This window comes from Ambystoma mexicanum, chromosome 6p (genome assembly GCF_040938575.1).
Source record: "Ambystoma mexicanum isolate Mex_15411 chromosome 6p, UKY_AmexF1_1, whole genome shotgun sequence".
Lineage (NCBI taxonomy): Eukaryota > Metazoa > Chordata > Amphibia > Caudata > Ambystomatidae > Ambystoma > Ambystoma mexicanum.
In genome coordinates this window covers 563,164,104-563,186,506 of record NC_090935.1, presented here as the reverse complement: position 1 = coordinate 563,186,506, position 22,403 = coordinate 563,164,104, and the positions used below count along the sequence as shown (strand labels likewise).

At 46.5% G+C, this 22,403-nt stretch overlaps 1 long non-coding RNA gene across 1 annotated transcript in view; it reads left to right on the top strand.

Moving 5' to 3' along the window:
* Positions 1-6,120: 6,120 nt before the first annotated feature.
* LOC138511601 (uncharacterized) overlaps positions 6,121-22,403 on the top strand; it is a 99,653-nt gene continuing 83,370 nt past the window's right edge. Inside the window, exon 1 of the long non-coding RNA XR_011280638.1 lies at positions 6,121-6,333. This is a non-coding gene — a long non-coding RNA (uncharacterized lncRNA). The remainder of the gene's footprint in view (positions 6,334-22,403) is intronic.

Below are 22,403 nucleotides of genomic sequence, written 5' to 3'. Positions count from 1 at the left end.
CCAGTTGCCAAACACAAAAAACAAAAGTAAAAATCTGTTTTGGACTCAATCACAGAGCCTTTCCTAGAGAATGCGGGGAGACTTCTCCCTGATCTAGGTGTTTAACAACTAATTCGAGTAAAACTGCTCCTGTACCCGATCGAGGAATAGGAAAAGGCAACTCACTGCGCTCCTCCGCAGTGCAACATATGTGACGGCCCCTGCCCCTTGTTAATACTGAAAGCCTCTCCAATCCCTGCTCATGCATTTCACAAAGACGAAGCGAAGTGTAGATCCCAGAGTCCGAGTTGGGCGAGTTGGAGCATAATTGCAGTCTGTGCAGTCCGTGTACGTTCAACGTCACAAGACATTATGTATGGTGAAATACCTGCATCAGAGAGCTATACAGTGAGTGGGTCTTAACAGTGAGGCTGTTCCTACTGTTCTTTCTTTGGTGGACGGCTTTCTCATTTACGGCAACTCTAGTGGTGCCATCCAGTCACTGACTTCAACAACACAAACGAGATTGTCTTTCTTAAAATCTGCGCAGCATTTCTACTGTTGACTTAACTACAGAACTGAAGGGCTTTGAGAGACATATCTTGCACCAAGTTCCTGCTTTTCCTACTGGTGTACACAGAACTTTGACCCTCACTCAGGCAGCGACTGCAGGCTTCTTTTCTTTTGCCTTTGAGCTGACCCAGGCCAAGGAGCTTATGAGGGTTGTTTTCATTAGTTTACATCTTCACTGTGTTTCCTTTCTGCTGAGAATAATTGTTTTTATTTCTTTCAATATACGGGCAGCGACTGTGGGCATTAGTGTTTTTAGTAGGGGCGGACGCAGGGTAAAGAGATAAAGATTTATTATATTACTTTATCAATCCTAGTGTATATATGAGAATAAATATAATTAAGAAAAAACGGGGAAAAGGGACATGAATATCTTCGGTGCTTCTCTCCCTCGATCTTCTTCAACTGTCATTACGCAATGTTCCATTCGCGAGATCATTCTTCCCCCTCGCGGATGCTGGCTCCGTTCCTTTGACAGACCTTCTTCCATTCCCTGTATAGTCTCTCGTGATACACAGATCTCATGCAGACACGAGACACTACACATCCCCTTTCCTTAATGATAATATTGTTGAAATTAAAAGAAGTTAGTAATCCAATTAGTCCATCAAATGTCTTGGACGCCTGTAGTTCCTTCCACCTCTTGACTTCCTCTTGGATTCCTCCAGAAGCATATCTGTACTGTTCGCCAAGGAAGATGATCTCACAGACTTATGACTACAACCAACCTTGGACCTGTCATCATCATTTCCAACTTCTCTCAGACCAATACCACGATCATCGCTCCTCCTCCTATCATTTCTAGTCACATTCCATTCGCCATCATCAGCATGAACTCCTCCTAATACCATCACTCTCTCATTGTTCCATACTCTACCATCCATGGTTTTCACTACATGACCGAATACTTCTACCACTTTCACTGGTGTAGACCAATGACAGCCATTCTCTCTTAAAGGATAAGGAACCTTTATCCAAACAAAACATCCCACATACAGTTTGTTACCTTTTCTAAAACATCTGTTGTCATGTTGTCTTTTATTGGACATTTGCATTTTATTCGATACTCTTCCTTACACCATCTAATTCCACAGCTTTGCCAGCCACCACACTCATCCACCCAGGGAATAATTTTGTGTTCGCCTTTCTCCCTCTGCTCAATTCAAATGGTGAGACTCCTGTGGTGCTGTGTGGAGTGAATCTATGGGCCAATACAGTTTCTTTCACCACAGATTTCCATTCTTTTCCATTGGCCCAGGCCCATTTAATGGCATCTTTTATTATGCGATTGTATCTCTCAACAATCCCATTCGATTGTGGGTGATATATCGCACATACTTTGTGCACAATTGATCTATCACTCAAATACTTCTCCATTGTCTTTGACTTAAACTGTGACCCTTTATCTGTGAGCACTTCTTCTGGGTACCCCTCACGTCCACACAACTCCTCAAGAAAGTCAATCACTTTATGTGTGGTAACTTGAGACAGGAAAGTTACTTCTACCCATCTTGTTAACATGTCTATAACTACCAAACAAAATGTGGAACAGCCCTCACTCCAAATGGGACCCAACACATCAATAGCAATTTTCTTCCAAGGTGCTTCTGGTATATCTCTCAACACCATTGGATCGCTCGTTCCCACACACACTTTGTCACTCTTTGAACAAAGGATACAGCTTCTAATCTTTTCTTCTACTTGTCGGTCACACCCAGGCCACCAGTAGGTGTTTCTAATTCTTCTTTTAGTCTTCACAATGCCTTGATGGCCTTCATGGCCAAGTTGAATTATCCTCTCTCTGAGACCATCTGGAGGAATTAGTTTGTCTCCTCTCATCAGATACTCACTTTGTATGTACAGTTCTGGCATTCCAGAATTTATCAACCCCATCTTCAATCATTTTGCTTCTGTTCCACTTTGCTTCCTCTACATTTTTCATCACTTCCTTCAACACTCCATCTCTGCTCATTTGTTCATCTCATTCCTGTCTGGACAATGTTTGATCTGACATCTCACAAATCAATTCCTATTCTTCTGAACTATCGTCAACATCACTGCAGTTGGTTAAACGTGACAAACAGTCCACCGTATGATTCTTGATGCCAGGAATGTAGACAATAGTGAAATTAAACTCTTGAAGCCTGGACACCCATCTTCTGATCCTGCTGGAGATCTGTCCAAACCTTTTGTGCTGAAAACGTCCACCAGTGGCTTGTGATCGGTATGGATTTCAAACTTTACACCCCACACAAAACTCCTGAATTTCTCAGTTGCCCACTTTATCGCTAACAATTCTTTCTCTATTGTTGCATAATTCTTTTCCGAGCCCTTGAGCAACCTAGAAGCGAATGCTATCACACATTCTCTTCCGTCATGATATTGAGTCAGTGATGCTCCAAGTCCTACATCACTAGCATCTGTCGTGATAATAGTTTTCCTTCCCCTTACATAACTCTGAAGAGCTGGAGCATCAGCAAGCGCCTCCTTCATGAACTGAAATTCATTTTCGCATTCTTCATCCCATGCAAATTTCTTGCTTATTTTCAAAAAAACTCTCAAATGAACTGTGTGGTCTGAGAAGTTTTTTTATGAATTTGGCATAGTACTCAGCCATGCCTAAGAAGGTCCTGAGTTGTTCCTTGTTTGGTGGTGTAATCATGAGTTTGATTGAATCAGCCAATTCTTTTTTCGGTGACATCCCTTCGCCAGAGATCAGGTGTCCTAAATATTCGTTCTCTTTTCTGTTGATTTTTGATTTTTCTTTGCTGAGCACCATTCCAGCTTGATGTAATTTTCTTAAAACGTTCAGTCTCTTATTGTGTTCTTCTTCATCTTTGGCATATATTAAGACATCATCTTGAAAAAATACAACTCCTTCATCTTCCAGAATCCTATACATGACTTTCTGGAACACAGATGCTGCAGAAATCAAACCAAATGGCATCCTTCTATATTGATAAAGACCCTCAGGTGTTATAAATGCTTTGAGATTTTTGGATCCTTCATGTAATTTCACCTGATAAGCAGCAGTGAGATCCAGGGTAGAAAATATTCTTGCTGCACCAAGCGTCGATATTAATTCCTGAATATTAGGTAGAGGATGCCTCTCTGCTATTATGCATTTATTTAATTCTCTCATATCTATGCACAGTCTCACCTTCCCTGAGCTTTTCCTGACGACCACCATGGGTGACAACCATTCCGCTGCATCTATCCTCTCTATTATTCCTTGGTCCTCCAACTTCTTTAATTCTCGTTTGACTTCAATTCTGAGTGCTAAAGGTATATTACGCAATTTTGGAGCAACAGGTCTGGAACCTGATTTGAGCAGAATTCCATCAGAGAACCCATTTAAACATCCTATAGTGTTTTCTTTAAAAACCTTATTCTGATCTTCTGTATGTGATCTATTTTTGTTCCTTCAACAAGCAATACAGCATCACTGGCATTGGCATCTAATCAAAGCCTCAATAACTTCTGATGAGTCCAACTGAGTAGTGAGGTCTGTCCATTCTTTGATACATAAATACGACGAACTGCTTCCCTATCTTTGAACTTAATAGCGGCATAAAACCAACCCAGAAGCTCAATCTTGCCTCCTCCATATGATTTTGGTCTGACATCAACCTCACGTCGGTACTCTGGTCCACAGCTCTTCCGTACATCTTCTGGAATGAGTGTATATCTAGCACCGGGGTCTACCATCCTAACAATGGAATGTCCATTCACAGATATCATTGTTCTTGGGCTATCAATTTGTACATCCTCATCAGACACTCTAAACACACATTCTTCTCCTTCATCATTGTCACCAATCCAATTCAAATTTGGATCATCTCGTTGACTACTTCTACAGCATTTGGCTAAGTGTCCCCTTCCATAGCATCTTCTACAGATTATCTTCAGTGCAGGACAAGTGTTACTGCTCGCCCAATGTGAAGCGCTGCCACACCTGTAACATGTCCTCAGTCTGGCCCGTCCTCTTCCGCTCTGGGCACTCCGTCCTCTGTATTTATGTTCAAACTCAGGCGTGGCCATTCTGTGCGATTCAAACCGAGTTGTTCTCTTATCGGACTCCTGCTTCTCGTCTGCTCTCACCTTTGCATCTCTCTGGTGAACTGTACTCGTTCTTGTCGACATTTTCTTGTTATTGCCTCTTACTGCTCCTATGAATTTGTCCTGATCAGATTTCACAGCACTAACTGCTGATTTAATCGAAACTTCTTTAATCCTATTCTACAAGGTCTGCACAAATATTTCCTGTGTGTTCTACTTCTTTGGCTAGACTTAACACTACATCCAGCGAAGGGTCATCTTCTGACCATAATTTCTCTCTAACTTTCCCAATTCTACATTCTAACATAAACTGGTCTCTGATCCTTTCTTCCAATTGTTGGTCAAATTTGCAAATACGTGCTAGCTTCCTTAAAGCTGTGATGTACTGTTCTACAGTCTCACCTTGTTCTTGAATTCTCTTACCAAATGTGTATCTTTCTAGAACAGTACTAACTTTCTTCTCATAGTGTATATTGAGTTTTCTGATTTCTTTTTCATACTCATTCATGTCCCCACCTTCTTCCTCCGATAGATCTGGCAGACCTTAATATTTTTCTTGACCCGCCGGTCCTAGGCAATGAAACAGTAAAGATTTTTTCCTTTCAACACTGTAATTGGTCCCACAGACTACATGTGAGTAATGCTCAAAAGATTTGAGCCATCTTTTCCAGGGAAGAGAAGGTTCTCCCACTTCTGGTAAAAACATTTGAGGAGCAGGAACTCCAGGTAGTGCCATGTTCTTTGTCCTGCTAGTTATTGCTGTGATAAGGTAATTTACTTGTCTCTTTTGAACCCCAGGTTATTGTTCAGTGAAATAGAAGACTGATTGTATGAAACACTGGTGGCAGGCGCGATGCACAATATTCCTTGTTTGTCACCTGTATTCTTTTCCTTCTTCAGTGAATTATTTTTCTATATGTACTGAGAGGAGGATGAGGTTGAAACGTAATGAAGATTACCAGCATCAGGAGTGGTGAAACCCATTAATGAATCACCGGCACCTTTCGGTATATTTTTCTTTTCTTTTTTTTTTTTAAGTACTAGGACGAGGTTGAACAAACAATCTGCCGAGTGGGCTATGGAGCGCACATGCGGTGTCTTCTAACGTTGCTCTGCGTGTCGGGGAGGAAGCATGAGAAGGGGCCACCTTGCCCCCGCCAGATAAAGGCAAAATTCGGCCTGGGGGCAAGGCGGCCCCTTCTTTGAACTTCAAAAGGCCCCCCGCTCAGCATCCGCAGGATGGGAAAGGGGGGGCCTTTGAAGTATGGAGGGCAAGGTGACAGGGGGCAGCGACTGCCGGTTGTCACCTGCCCCTCTCACCTCACCCTCCTGTCTTGGAGACGCGCTGTCTGGGTTCCCATTGTAAAGGGACCCAGCAGCCCGACCCCACCATGTGCATGCTAAGTGGGGCAGCGCCAAAAGGCACTGCCCCACCGGACTTAGCACAAACCCCCCACCTCCCAGCTTACGGCCCCGGGCCTCCCATCCGGGTGGGCCCGGGTGTATTCTCGTTTCTTTTTAAACGCGTGCACCGCTGTACGGAGGTCAGCGTTTGCAGGGGTTGCAGGGTAAGCAGGGGACTTCGCATAATAAGTGCCACACAGAGACGGGATCTGCCTTCACTGGACACGCGTGGGCTATACAGAGGGGAAGCCTCTCCTACCTTCTCAACGGCCGGACAATGTGACGAATATTCGTCGCCAATGAAGTAGGGGCGGATGCAGGGTAAAGAGATAAAGATTTATTATATTACTTTGTCTATCTTTGTGTATATATGAGAATAAATATAATAAAGAAAGGAAGGGGAAAGGGGACATGAATATCTTAGGTGATTTTCTCCCTCGATCTTCTTCAACTGTCATTACGCTACGTTCCATTCGCAAGATCATTCTTCTTCCTCACGGATGCTGGCTCCGTTCCCCTGACAGTCCATCTTCCATTCCCTGTGTAGTCTCTCGTGATACACAGATCTCATGCAGACACGAGACACTACACTTAACTACAGAACTGAAGGGCTTTGAGAGACATATCTTGCACCAAGTTCCTGCTTTTCCTACTGGTGTACACAGAACTTTGACCCTCACTCGGGCGGCTACTGCAGGCTTCTTTTCTTTTGCCTTTGAGCTGACCCAGGCCAAGGAGCTTACGAGGGTTGTTTTCATTAGTTTACATCTTCACAGTGTTTCCTTTCTGCAGAGATTATTTTTTTTTATTTCTTTCAATATACGGGCAGCGACTGTGGGCATTAGTGTTTTTGAGCTGACCCGGACTGTGGAGCTTTGAAGGTCGCCTCGAGCAACTTGTATGTTTGCTGTGTGCTTCTTTATTTTTATTTTCTCTTTCATACGGGCAGCGACTGTGGCATTCGTGCCTTTGAGCTGACCTGCCTTTTGGGTTGAAGGTGATATTCTATGAACAACCTCTTTTCTATTTTTATTTTTACAAATAATCTACTCTTTTGAGATTGGTGACTGTAGATAGTATTTTTAGCCAGAACTCTGTTGATCTACTCTGGCCGGTGACTGTGGGCATTCTTTTGCTTTTGAGCTGACTGGGTACTTAAAAGAGCACATGGAACTCTACTGTGCAAGTGTAGCCAATACACTGCTAACGTAGAGCCTGGGACCATCAAACCTCAAGAGGCGACTGGGGTATAAGTACCTTCTAATGTACCCAGTGGTCTGCCTCTCTCATAAACTCCTACGATCTAATATTGTTTTATGTTGCGTTTTTATCTTTGATTTTTTTTTGGGGGGGGGGTTACTTTTCTTATATATTGTGTCTGGCCAAATTGCTTTGCTCTAGGCTAACTTGGGGTTACTGTTGCCTTAGGGGCAATTTATAGGAATCGAAAGATCACCGTGAGCCGAGAGCATTCAACGAGACCCTGTCCGGCACTAGAGAAGCTATCCAGCCATTCATTCAAGGATCACCCAGCCCTATACTCTTCCACCTTGATAAAGACCCTAGATGGAACACGTGTTGGCTTTTTTCATCATGCAAATGTACAAATACTTGCTTGCAAGACCCAGGCAACCCATTTCCCATCAATAAAACCAACAACATGAAAACCTTACTGTCTCCAGCAGTGATTCCAAGAACATACACTCAGGCATCACTATAACAAGTGACAACAGTCAGATCCAGTTCCATTACCACCTGGGATCCTACCATAGCTACCAATTTATAGGAACCCTGTTGTTCTTCTCTATTAGCCCTCGAATTCTGGTCCAAACCCTGATTATGCCGAATTAGAGTAGTGGTTTTGGTCAAGGCAAAGCTTCAAGTGAATGTGAGAGGAATGCGAATGGATTCCATGACCCTCATTACAAGTCAGGTGTTAGGAAAGATTTCGTAATTGTAGGTAATTTTCCTTCCATGTGGCAACCCCTAAACTTTTTGCTGTTGTTTTTCACCTTGCTCTTGACTTTGCCAGAGAAGTGCAGCCTTCCGCCGCACTCCTCTGGGCTTTCGCTCCTTTCTTACGGGGAAACTGACATGCCCCTAAGACAGTCAGTACCGGGGAACGCTGTTTCCCGTAGTTTCTTTTATCATGTTGCGGCTTTCGTGCAACATGACACAAGAGGGCACTGTAAACTGAGTTACAGCTCTCTTGGGTCTCTAGCCTTCTACAGGCTCTAGATACTCGTTTAGGATTGTATCTGATCGGTGCAAGTGATTCAGGGACGGGAATGGTGGCAGCGATCGTTTCTTGTGTTTTGAGCTCCTTTTGGCATTCTAAGCACGTTTTCCGCGCTTAACCCAAAATGGTGGCCTGGCACCCAAAATGGCCAGACCACGAGGCTCCTTTGTCCTGTCCGCTGACCGTCTTGCTCCCTTCACCTTCCCCAGGTCGAGCCGACCCGGGGCCTTCCTTATTTGGGCATGTACTTTCCCGCGAAACACGGATGATTTTGCGGGCTTCTACGTGTCTTGTGTGTGCCTCCAGGATGTGGGCTGGGATGTCTGGTCCCAATACACATCCTGGGTGCCAGAGAGTCTAGGGTGGTGTGAATGCCTGGGACCACCGTGGTCCGTGATTGGTCCACGAATGGTGTGAGTGTTGATGAGCGGATCTCCCATTGGGTCCCCTCCGTTTTGGCGCGAAGGGAACCGTGGATAAGAGGGGGCTGGAAACACCACTACCATGTCGATCTCCTGAGTTCTCACGAACGAAGGAATACAGGAGCCAAGTATCCTGCAACCACGAGGCTGGACCGAGGAATCGCTGGTGACCCGCTGAAGGACTTCTCCTCTGCACTGCTGTCGCCTTGTGAAACCCTTTTCACCTTTGATCGAACCAGAAGGCCTGTACTGGTACTTCGTCCCTTGGAATAGCGGGAACAGCTATTCTCTGCATCTTCACCATCTCCTGCCAGTAAGCCTTCGGAAGCGTCTCTGGGCCATCCAGCTGACTGACCAACTTACACGGGAGTCTTGCTCTGTAATCGCCGCCAGGTTGTGTAGTATTTTGAGTCCTTGTCACTCTCACACGCTTCGTACACTTGGCGTTCCCAAGTCTGAAGTGAGTAGTGTACATTTGGCTCAGATACACACGGCCGCTCCGTTGCCCTGCTGTGGTAACAAACTGTGCAGGTTTCTTCGATTGGGACGTCTTTTTACTCAACACGACGACGAGGCGTTCCCTGCTCTTCTGAACCTGCCAGCTGCTGAAACGGACGCGGAGAAGCCTGGGTCTGCTTGCATCGGGGACCGGTGAGTAGCATAGCTAGGATCTGGTCGCCCTCCTGCAGGAGCCCATTGCTTTTCCCCGCTGTGTGAAACAGCACCCTTGTCCTTACTCGCGCTCTGCTTCTGCCCACTGTGGAGGCTGCGCTTGAGTCGTGGAACTTGTTCTTCTTCTTTTGTGCACTAAACTGAACTGCCTGATTTCCCTCGAAGAGCTTCTTCTTTTGCCCGTTGGCACCAGCGCGTGCAGGTACTTTTGAGCACAAGGCTCCACTCTTCGCAGGGCTCGGACTTCCATCTAGTTAGGTGCCTCTGAAGGTGAACTGGGTCTAAGCATTATTTCGCACTGCCTGTTTTCCCTCCCTTTTAGGTGGACTACACATTTCGTGCATATAACGCTTGCGACTGTCGTATTTGTATATATATTGTGTTGATATGGTATGTGTTGGTTTACTATCGTTATATTGTGATTTTCTCGCTACGGTCATTGTTTTAAAGGCCTTGAAATAAATGTGTATATATTTTTAATATAACAACTGTTTGGAGTAGTTTGTAAGTGTTCTGGCTTTGTGTGCTCATTGCGGGCTTTCAGTCACCCTCACCCCTCTTGAGACCTAGTCTTGACCGCCGCGATCGCTACCTTGATTGGTCTGGCTCGTCCAGAGGTTACCCTGTTCCAAGTAATTAGGTTGGCCTTCTGAACTTCTGCGCCACCAGGACAGAGTTCGGAAATCCGTCTTAACAAGCATTAAGGGTTTAACGGCGCCGTCGGCGCCGTTAACCCTTAACGCCTGATTCACACTTTAACGCCTGCTTCTTGCAGGCGTTAAAGTCCAAGGCGCTAAGCGACCTTGGTGCTAATTACGGCACCGTAATTTACGGTGCCGTAATTAGCGCCTTCCCCATCCCCATTATGCCCTATGGGGCAAAAATGGGAATGGGGAAGGGCAAATGGTGAATGGGGAATTACCGCCCCACTCACCTTGGAATGGGGCGGTAATTCCGCCATCCACCATGCCGGACTCCGGCATGGACCATGGTGCTAATAGCACCATGGTCCAGCGCCGGACTTGTAATGAGGGATACGTTGACAACCAATGGGCACAAGGAGGTTCCGATGGGACCCCTACTTATGTTTTAAAACACTGTGCCAACACCAGAGAATACACAACACAATGGGGTTGTGTTGGGATTGACAGACACCGAGTGTTTGCAGGAGTGCGTATCTGCACCACCTATCATGGTTACTAGGAAGGTATCCAGTGTTGCGCACGAACTAAGGCATTTCAGGTTATTCCAACCAGGACACGTAGTGAATTGTTGTAGTATAACTTTAAAAAGGCCATAGTCTTATCTAACAGTATGGAAACAAATACCTTGTTAACTTTAAATGCTTCCAAATCAGAAACATTGAAAAAGATGTGTGCGGAGAGAGGTGTTGCCTCTCAAGGCACGAAATTGGAAATGATCCAAAGAATCGTGGCGTGGCAAGAAGCGCAGCTTGACGCTATAACTTCTGAGGACAGTGCGGAAGGTGGTGGGGCTGCTCTCACTGGTAGAACCGACGGTTCTGCCGCTGCACTGATCCATCGCGACCACGAGGACAGGGAGGACGAGATGTCTAATGTTTCCTCTGCCAGTGCTGATGGGGAGGCTATGCTTGAATTCAAGAAGCAAGAGCTGCGGTTTAGGCAGCAGGAGCTTGAATTCAGCATAGCCAAACTAAAAATCGAACAGGCAGAAAAACAAAAAGACAGGGATCACCAGTTGGAACTGGCCAAGCTTCAGTTTGCAAATGGGTCCAAGGGTCCTGGACATGGGTCTGGGGCTTCCTCTCATCCACGGTTTCCGAAAGATCTGCTCAGTGTGTATGAAGAAAGGAATGACATTATGGACTGGCTGAATGCGTTTGAGTATGCATGCGAAGTTCAACAAGTTGACAATGCTGATAAGATTGCCTGGTTACTCTTCAGACTGCCCCATTCTGGCTGTAGTGCCATTATGGAAATGTCAAAGGCTGAGCGAGCTGATTTCGCAATGCTAAAGCGAACTCTCATTTTAAAGTTTGGGAAGACTCCGGCCCAATATTTGAAACGTTTCAGAGAGTATAAGAAAAAGGAAGGTGGTACTTGGGTATCTTATGTCACTGAATCCTTGAAAAACTTAACTGGCTGGGTCGAAGGTTATAAGGTTTCTACCTTCGAAGGCATGATAAATCTTGTCATGCTGGAACACATTTTTGCATCTTCTTCCCCGGAGCTTAAGCAGCATTTGCCCGATTCGAAGGAGGTAGATCCTAAGAAGCTGGCAATTGCAGCAGACTTATGGGTGTCACATCGAGTGTCCCATAAGGACAAAACTCATCCTGGTAAGCAGGAGGAAGGGAAAAAGTCCAAAGATATGGAGGGTGGAGAATCTGCTAAATCTTCTTCTCATAAGGGCCACAAAAAGAAAAATAAGGGTAAGACACAAGAGAACTCGCAGGGTAGTGGAGGTCAGCCTCCGAAACAGAACTCTGGTTACAATAAGCCTCCCTATGTAAACAGACCCAATGGATCTTGTTTTTCTTGTGGAGCAACTGACCACGTGAAGGGGGATCCCCGGTGTAAGGTTAGACCTTTGGGGGTCCACTCCGCTAATCTGGCCTTCTCCTCCTACGAGGAAGAAGAGATTACAGGAGCATCCTTCTCCTCAGACTCATTTCCCAGCGGGATAGAGGCTGAGGTAGTTTTAGTTTCCCTGGGTTTCTGGGAGCCTACAGTCGCAGAGGCTTATGCTAGGATTCCGGATAATACCAAGCACTACTTTAAAGACAGTGTGCTGATCAATGGAGTAGATACTCCAGCTCTTAGGGATAGTGGGTGCAGTCGCACTGTAGTGGATTCTACGTTGGTAGACTCAGAGGAAGTTGCCAGAGCTACTCTGATGCCCACTAAGTTGGCTGACGGCCCACTCCGTATGTTCCCAGTAATACCTGTAAATCTTACTTTAAATGGTACAGCAGTCAGGATTCCAGTGAGCATTCAGAGAAACGTCCCGGGAAAGGTCTTGTTAGGTAATGATCTCAGAGCTTTAGGGCTCGTAGGAGACACTGCCGAAAGACCCTACACACGGTCTCAAGCACGGGCAGCATTGGCCAAGACCAATACGCCGCCCCAGCCGAAGGGGAAACCCAAGGCGAAAGGAGTCGACAAGTCAAGACGAGGGAAAGAGAATATTCCCCCGAGCTCGCCTACCACTGCGGTGGAGGAAGTTGGTCAATCGCCCGGGCCTGACGAGGAGGTGGCGATGCCTGAAGTATTTGACCCCAACGATCATCCTGAACTAAAAGACTTGTTAGTTGAAGGAGGTCCTGATAGGGACGAATTCAGTAAAGGCCAACATGAGTGCCCATCTCTGGAAGGCCTAAGGAGACAGGCCTGCTCCCAGCTTGAGGGTGAACCTCCTGGGACGCATAGGATTTATTGGGAAGGTGGACTCCTGTATAGTGAGCCCACAGAGTCTACAGAAGGAGACCATAGGAGGTTGGTGGTTCCACTTGCTGTTAGGCCCTTCCTCCTAGCAGTTGGCGCATGAAGTTCCCCTTGCTGGTCACCTTGGTATGAAGAGGACCAAGCAAAGGTTATCCATGCACTTCTACTGGCCCAAGATGGGGGTGCAAGTAGAAAGTCACTGCAGGAGTTGTGCCTCCTGCCAGTTGTCTGGTAAGGTTGGCGCGACAATCCAAGCTCCGTTGGTACCGCTCCCAGTTGTGGGGGTACCATTTGAAAGGGTAGGGATCGACATCGTTGGTCCCCTTGACCCGCAAACATCCTCGGGCAATAGGTTTATCCTGGTGCTGGTCGACCATGCAACCAGATATCCTGAGGCCATCCCATTGAAAACTGTAACTGCCAAGTCAGTTGCAAAAGCTTTACTTGGCATATTTACTAGGGTTGGCTTCCCTAAAGAAGTTGTGTCGGATCGTGGCAGCAACTTTATGTCGAAGTATATGCAGGCTATGTGGAAAGAATGTGGGGTCACCTACAAGTTCTCTTCTGCATACCACCCCCAGACCAATGGTCTGGTGGAACGTTTCAACAGAACGTTAAAGAGCATGATTGGGGCTCTGGAGGAACCTCAGAGAAGAAAATGGGATCTTCTTTTACCATGCTTACTGTTTGCCTACCGAGAGGTACCACAGGAGGGTGTTGGCTTCAGCCCCTTCGAACTTCTGTTCGGTCATCCCATACGGGGACCCTTAGCCATCGTCAAAGAGGGATGGGAGATGCCCACTCCCCCTGTTACTACCAACGTAGTTGATTATGTGCTAGGGCTCAGAAAACGGATGGTACTTCTGATGGGCTTGGCTAGTGATAAATTGAAGGCAGGACAAGCGCTGGTGAAACATTGGTACGACCAGAAAGCTTCCCTCATCAACTTTTCACCTGGTCAGCAAGTCCTGATCATGAATCCCATAAGGCCTCGAGCTTTACAGGACAAATGGTCAGGCCCTTACACAGTGGTGGAGCCCCTGGGTGAGGTTAACTATTTAGTGGACCTTGGAAGGCCTGGACAGGCTCCAAAAGTGTTTCACGTGAATAGGCTGAAGGCTTTCGTCCCAAGAGTCGAAATCGCAGCACTGCTACTGGCTTCAGATGTTGAGGAAGAGGAGTCGGAACCTCTCCCCGACCTGTTCCAAAGCGGTCCTTCAGATAGCTCCTTTGAGGGTGTCCGAGTGGCCCCTCATCTGACTTCTGATCAACAGGCTGAGGTGAAAAGTTTGCTTAGGCAGTTTTCCCCCCTGTTCTCACAGTCGCCTGGTTTGACACCTTGGTGCAAACATAACATTGACACAGGAGACAGTGTACCTACGAAAAGTAGGGGATACAGGATGTCAGATAAAGTACGGTCTTATATTAAGACCGAGGTCAACAAGATGTTAGATTTTGGGGTGATTGAACCCTCTAGTAGTCCTTGGTCCAGCCCTGTGGTTTTGGTTCCAAAGGCAGGCACTTCTGAATTGAGGTTCTGCGTGGATTACAGGGCTCTGAATGCTGTCACCAAGACAGATGCACACCCCTTGCCTCGAACAGATGAGCTGGTGGATACTTTGGGTGCCTCCAAGTACCTCAGCACGTTTGACCTCACTGCTGGCTATTGGCAAATAGCTTTAGCAGAACATGCCAAGGAGAAGACAGCATTTTCTACTCCAGACGGTCTTTACCAATTCCGGGTAATGCCGTTCGGGTTGAAGAATGCACCTGCCACTTTCCAGAGGCTTGTGAATCATGTGTTGAATGGGTTGGACGAATTCTGTCTTGCATATCTGGACGATATAGCAGTTTTCAGTGCCACCTGGGAAGACCATGTGAAACACCTCGGGATTGTGCTCCAGGCTCTTCAGAAAGCACACCTGACCATAAAGGCTAGTAAATGCCAGATTGGACAAGGCTCAGTGGTTTACCTTGGACATGAAGTAGGTGGAGGGAGGATACAGCCTCTTCCCAGTTAAGTACAAGCAGTACAAGACTGGCCTACCCCCACTACGCAAACCCAAGTGAGAGCCTTCTTAGGACTCACGGGGTATTACCGCAATTTTGTGGCAGACTATGGCACCATAGCTGCCCCTCTGACTGCCCTCACAACTCCGAAGAAACCCAAGAAGGTAACTTGGACCGACGAGTGTGAGAAGGCCTTCAATGGCTTAAAAGACTCCTTGTGCCAGGCCCCTGTCCTCAGGGCCCCTGATTATCAAAGACCTTTTATCGTGCAGACGGACGCCTCTGACACTGGGATAGGAGCTGTACTATCACAAGTAGATGAGAAGGGTAAGGAACACCCTATTGGTTTTATTAGCCGCCAGCTTAAGGACAGAGAGCTCAGATGGTCCACGGTAGAGAAAGAATGTTTCTCTGTTGTGTGGGCCCTAAGGAAGCTGAGGCCCTACCTCTATGGGACCCACTTCACTGTGCAAACTGACCATAAGCCTTTAAAGTGGCTAATGAACATGAAGGGGGAGAATCCAAAGTTGCTTAGGTGGTCCATAAGTCTACAAGGCTTCGACTTCACTATTGAGCATAGGCCAGGTGTCCAACATAGCAATGCTGATGGGTTGTCCAGAATGTTTAACCGACCTGAACAAGAGACTCATCCAGGGGTGGATTAGTTCCCCCTGTCCATAGTCTGGGAGGGGCGAGTGTTAGGAAAGATTTCGTAATTGTAGGTAATTTTCCTTCCATGTGGCAACCCCTAAACTTTTTGCTGTTGTTTTTCACCTTGCTCTTGACTTTGCCAGAGAAGTGCAGCCTTCCGCCGCACTCCTCTGGGCTTTCCCTCCTTTCTTACGGGGAAACTGACATGCCCTTAAGACAGTCAGTACCGGGGAATGCTGTTTCCCGTAGTTTCTTTTATCATGTTGCGGCTTTCGTGCAACATGACACAAGAGGGCACTGTAAGCTAAGTTACAGCTCTCTTGGGTCTCTAGTCTTCTACAGGCCCTAGATACTCGTTTAGGATTGTATCTGATCGGTGCAAGTGATTCAGGGACGGGAATGGTGGCAGCGATCGTTTCTTGTGTTTTGAGCTCCTTTTGGCGTTCTAAGCGCGTTTTCCGCGCTTAACCCAAAATGGTGGCCTGGCTCCCAAAATGGCCAGACCACGAGGCTCCTTTGTCCTGTCCGCTGACCGTCTTGCTCCCTTCACCTTCCCAAGGTCGAGCCGACCCGGGGCCTTCCTTATTTGGGCATGTACTTTCCCGCGAAACACGGATGCTTTTGCCGGCTTCTACGTGTCTTGTGTGTGCCTCCAGGATGTGGGCTGGGATGTCTGGTCCCAATACACATCCTGGGTGCCAGAGAGTCTAGGGTGGTGTGAATGCCTGGGACCACCGTGGTCCGTGATTGGTCCACGAATGGTGTGAGTGTTGATGAGCGGATCTCCCATTGGGTCCCCTCCGTTTTGGCGCGAAGGGAACCGTGGATAAGAGGGGGCTGGAAACACCACTACCATGTCGATCTCCTGAGTTCTCACGAACGAAGGAATACAGGAGCCAAGTATCCTGCAACCACGAGGCTGGACCGAGGAATCGCTGGTGACCCGCTGAAGGACTTCTCCTCTGCACTGCTGTCGCCTTGTGAAACCCTTTTCACCTTTGATCGAACCAGAAGGCCTGTACTGGTACTTCGTCCCTTGGAATAGCGGGAACAGCTATTCTCTGCATCTTCACCATCTCCTGCCAGTAAGCCTTCGGAAGCGTCTCTGGGCCATCCAGCTGACTGACCAGCTTACACGGGAGTCTTGCTCTGTAACCGCCGCCAGGTTGTGTAGTATTTCAAGTCCTTGTCACTCTCACACACTTCGTACACTTGGCGTTCCCAAGTCTGAAGTGAGTAGTGTACATTTGGCTCAGATACACACAGCCGCTCCGTTGCCCTGCTGTGGTAACAAACTGTGCAGGTTTCTTCGATTGGGACGTCTTTTTACTCAACACGACGACGAGGCGTTCCCTGCTCTTCTGAACCTGCCAGCTGCTGAAACGGACGCGGAGAAGCCTGGGTCTGCTTGCATCGGGGACCGGTGAGTAGCATAGCTAGGATCTGGTCGCCCTCCTGCAGGAGCCCATTGCTTTTCCCCGCTGTGTAAAACAGCACCCTTGTCCGTACTCGCGCTCTGCTTCTGCCCACTGTGGAGGCTGCGCTTGAGTCGCAGAACTTGTTCTTCTTCTTTTGTGCACTAAACTGAACTGCCTGATTTCCCTCGAAGGGCTTCTCCTTTTGCCCGTTGGCACCAGCGCGTGCAGGTACTTTTGAGCACAAGGCTCCACTCTTCGCAGGGCTCGGACTTCCATCTAGTTAGGTGCCTCTGAAGGTGAACTGGGTCTAAGCATTATTTCGCACTGCCTGTTTTCCCTCCCTTTTAGGTGGACTACACATTTCGTGCATATAACGCTTGCGACTGTCGTATTTGTATATATATTGTGTTGATATGGTATGTGTTGGTTTACTATCGTTATATTGTGATTTTCTCGCTACGGTCATTGTTTTAAAGGCCTTGAAATAAATGTGTATATATTTTTAATATAACAACTGTTTGGAGTAGTTTGTAAGTGTTCTGGCTTTGTGTGCTCATTGCGGGCTTTCAGTCACCCTCACCCCTCTTGAGGCCTAGTCTTGACCGCCGCGATCGCTACCTTGATTGGTCTGGCTCGTCCAGAGGTTACCCTGTTCCAAGTAATTAGGTTGGCCTTCTGAACTTCTGCGCCACCAGGACAGAGTTCGGAAATCCGCCTTAACAAGCATTAAGGGTTTAACGGCGCCGTCGGCGCCGTTAACCCTTAACGCCTGATTCACACTTTAACGCCTGCTTCTTGCAGGCGTTAAAGTCCAAGGCGCTAAGCGACCTTGGTGCTAATTACGGCACCGTAATTTACGGTGCCGTAATTAGCGCCTTCCCCATCCCCATTATGCCCTATGGGGCAAAAATGGGAATGGGGAAGGGCAAATGGTGAATGGGGAATTACCGCCCCACTCACCTTGGAATGGGGCGGTAATTCCGCCATCCACCATGCCGGACTCCGGCATGGACCATGGTGCTAATAGCACCATGGTCCAGCGCCGGACTTGTAATGAGGGATATGTTGACAACCAATGGGCACAAGGAGGTTCCGATGGGACCCCTACTTATGTTTTAAAACACTATGCCAACACCAGAGAATACACAACACAATGGGGTTGTGTTGGGATTGACAGACACCGAGTGTTTGCAGGAGTGCGTATCTGCACCACCTATCATGGTTACTAGGAAGGTGGTAAGATTCCACACATCTACCCCCCAGCACTGGGGGCACATCAATAAGGACAGTAACTCTCCTACACCAAACACCCGAATGTTGATGCTTTTTAGAAAGAATCCTACACTTTGCTAAATCAAATCTCAGGCTCCCCTTCGGATTCAATTCCCTGCTCTCCCAAATTGTTTGTATTTGGTAACGTGTGCGGTGTATCCCTTCTATGCGTGGGCGACAGCCTGAGATTGGGGGGTTTTCTGGCCTCCAACCCCCAGGTGAGGTGGGGGAGGGAGAGACCTATAGCGTAGAACAAGATTGCTCTATTATGGAGGACTCTATCCACTTAGCTGCAACAGCTACTTGGGAGCTTTTGAGAGACATTATAGATTTGGATATGCCCTCTATTCTTGACGACTCAGGCACAACAAGAGGCCACAAGCTATTGCCTAAAGCCTTTGTTGCCCTAGTGTCTGACAAAACGAATCTTTTGGGAGGGCTGGCAAGAGAGGCCAGGAGTTGTGCAAATGAAAAAGCAATGGATCATTTGGAGAAATCCTGTGATGAAGGAAATGGGTGTTGTAACATTCTGATTCCCCTGTATATGCCCACAGACTGCATAAAATATCCGAAAAGATGGAGGAAAGTATGGAGAAACACATAGCGACCATAGTTAGACTCAGCCCAGGTAAAGAGAGTGAGGGTTTTTTATCATCAGCCCAGGCCCAGGGGCAGGACATTTTTTGGACCTTTTTTTTGGTCAAATTTAATTAAATATATATATGGAGGTGGGTAAGAATATAGATTAGGATGAGGGGAAGTGGGGGGGCGGCGCAGGGTCCCCCCTCACATTTTAGACCAAAAAAAGGCCAAATAAATGTGATCAAATGTAATTAGGTCAAATGAGCACAGTGATGTAAATGGCTCCTCCGGGAATGTGGCACCTACACTAAGGGTGGGCTCCAAATTGTCTACAAATCAACACTGCACCACATATAGGAGTTCCTTGGCCGTTCCATACCAAGATTTAGTATCGTCGTTAATAGCAAACCTTCATATTAGTCTTAATCTTGCACTAAAAACCTTGACCGAGACGCAAGACAACCTCGGTGGGGTATTAACTGGCCAGCAGGCTGTATTTAACAAACTAACAAACCGAATGGTGTTTCTGGAAGTATTCGTTAGGGGCATGGTCCCTCAATGTGAACAAACATTACATCTCAGGTCTTAACAGAGGGTATGGGGGTCAAGGATTTAGAAACATGTACATCACTCCCTGAAGTATCTAGTACTGTTAGTTTGAATTAGTCACTGGCTGTAAATTCAGCCGATAGCCCTTCGGCACTCGTGGAGGCAGCAGACTGCCTGGAAAAATTGCAGGCTAAAAACCATCCACTTTGTTCCTTCGTGGGGTGTATCCGACGCAACAACAATCCACGACAACTCCAAGGACTTACATAGTAGACAGCTGACTTCAAGGGGTAAAAAATGCAAAAGCAAACTAAATCACATAAAAGAACAAAAAATATGTTGGCTGCTATGCGGAAAGGACAGAATTCCAATTTACAAGGTATACGCCAAATATCAGGGAAAGACAGACTAATGGACTTAGATCCATCTGTGGGTCAGGAGGCCAAGGTTGTATCTGGGATCTCTGTAAGGGGATCGGTTGCTACCGAGAACATATCGGCCACATATGCACTGCCATGTGTAGCTGGCAGGAATGTTGTGGCTGGTGCTCCTGACAGACAACTATCATCGAACTCGGGCGCCCTAATGGGGAGATAATTCTCAAAGAAAATAGCACAGTATTAGCATAATTAGCCTAGAAACATTTGACCTAAAACATTTGAAGGAAATTTTTTGGACCTTTTTTTTGGTCAAATTTAATTAAATATATATATGGAGGTGGGTAAGAATATAGATTAGGATGAGGGGGAGGGGGGGGCGGCGCAGGGTCCCCCCCACATTTTAGACCAAAAAAAGGCCAAATAAATGTGATCAAATGTAATTAGGTCAAATGTTTTATAGACCCAATCCTATAGCACCTGGTCGATCAGCAAAGGGCCATGCTTTAGGATGGGCTGATTGTTTGCAAATGAAGCAAACTAAGATCCCCTGTTTTGGCAAGATCATGAGTGCTACCCATGCTCATGTAACAACGTGTCCACAGACTCCTGAGAATCTGACACTCCACAGTGGCAGACATTGGACCACTGCGAATCAGAGTAGCACTGTACCCACATCTCTGAGTGAATACTGTACTATGCAACAATACAAAACTAAATCTTAAGGAGATGTCGGATAGGCAGGTGATGCAAACAGGCATACCAGCCTGGGAGGTAGAATCTGCAAAACCTGTACAATCAGTAATTGAAATAGTTATGGATGAGCCGATTCACTGTGCCTCTAAAATCTTGGGTTGCGTTGCAAAGAATTCATCTGATAACCTAACAGTTCTAGAGTATTGGCACCCTTTCAAAAGATCTGACACTTGAGATCTATTACAACTGACTATATAGATGGTATTTCATTGCCTATAGTGGACATGCAATGCATGGTTAGTTACTTCCACTCGAAAATAGTGGCAAATATGGTCTCGGAACAGAGGGAGAATCTCTCATTCCTGGGCTATGAAATTTTGGGATTGAAAAGATTGGATGCGGCTAAATTATTCTTGGGTTTCAAAGCAACAGAAACCCCAAAAAAAGAAGAAACGAAGGCGACCAGTGACAATGTTTCAAAGGGGCCTGGGATGTGATGTCATTGATAACATCCATCTTTGGAAATGGCCAGGATTGGTCATGGGTACAACCCGCCATCAAAACTTTTGAGACCATCAGACAAAGCATGGGCCAGCCCTGACAACATTAAGGTAGAGCTGATTTCCTGGAATGTGTGTGGAGGCACTAATCTATTCAAATGTATTGATAAACCTATTAATGAAGGACTGCTATGCATTTACATGTTCCAGGAAACCATGCTCACGACTCCTTTTGTACTTGTTGGTTTTCATACTATCACTAGCCCAGCAGTAAAAGCAGTGCTGGGACGACCCAGGGGAGGCCTGGTACTGGCCATAAATCGTAATCTTGGGATTGAATGATAATTGGGCGTTCAGAATGAATGGTTGCTGGAGAATAAGCTACTTTTGGGCTCTGGACAACTGCCTCTATTACTAGTTAATATGTATTGGAATCCGCTTAGAATCTGTTTCAAGACATTCAAGGATTCCCTGGTTGACATCTTCCAAGCATGGTTTGAGGAGGGCCATGAGAGCAGAATAATCTTAGGGGGGACTTTAATTCCAACTGTGCTCAGGGTTCTCTTTGGAATGCTGTTAAAGCTACAGTTCCAATTTGCAATGTAATGTTGAGCGGGGTATGTGTTGGAATCGCTTTCTTGGTGAATGGAATATGTCTCTCTTGGACTGCTTTCCTTATTCCAATTGTTTCTCGTATACCTGAAAAAGAGGAGATAAAACATCCAGGATCGATTACTTCTACATCTCAAAGGATATCAGGCCTGAATGTGCTTACCTGAACCTGATTTGGGCGACCATCTTTTCCTGTCTTTCTGTTTGACTCTTCCTTTCCCCATCTTCGATCTTAGACATGATCTAGTAGGCCTAATCGAGGCTGGGGGGTGGGTGGGTGTCTTTAATTGGAATAGAAAGACGGTGGCGAAAATGAGCCAGCTATTGACCAATTCCTTGTCAAATTTGAGTCCTTGCTCCCTTTACTTTGGAGTAATCAGTGATTGCTCTAATCTGCTGTATCAAACTATCATGGCCTGTGTTAAAAGAGTTAGTCGAGAACAGTCCTCTGCTTCTGGTGCGATTACGAGATATCTTCCAGATAGCAGAATCTTGCAGTCCAAGAACCTTATACGAAAGAAACTTACTGACCTGGGCCCTATTGGTATTGATACTTGCCCATGGGACACAGTCGACAGAATTTGGTCCATCAATAGATTGAAGCCTTCTCGTTCCCCGGGCCCCGACGGCATCCCACCGTTTGTTGTGAAAGAAACTCTGCAGACCTGGGCAGAGGGACTCAAACCTATGTTCGATCAAATTTACCTGACCCACGATATTCCTGTTTCCTGGACTCAATCCATCCTTATCCCCAATTTTGAAAATGGTGATGCTCAGGACCCTAATAACTATAGGCCGATCGCCCTTATCGGTGCCACCAGAAAAGTCTTCCCCATACTGCTCTTGAGAGACCTTAACTAGGTTTTTAAACAATCTAAATTGCTAAGCAGATTAAAGATAGAGTTTAGGCAGGACATGGTAACTTCCCTTAACGCCACTATTATGGCCCACCTACGACACTATGTC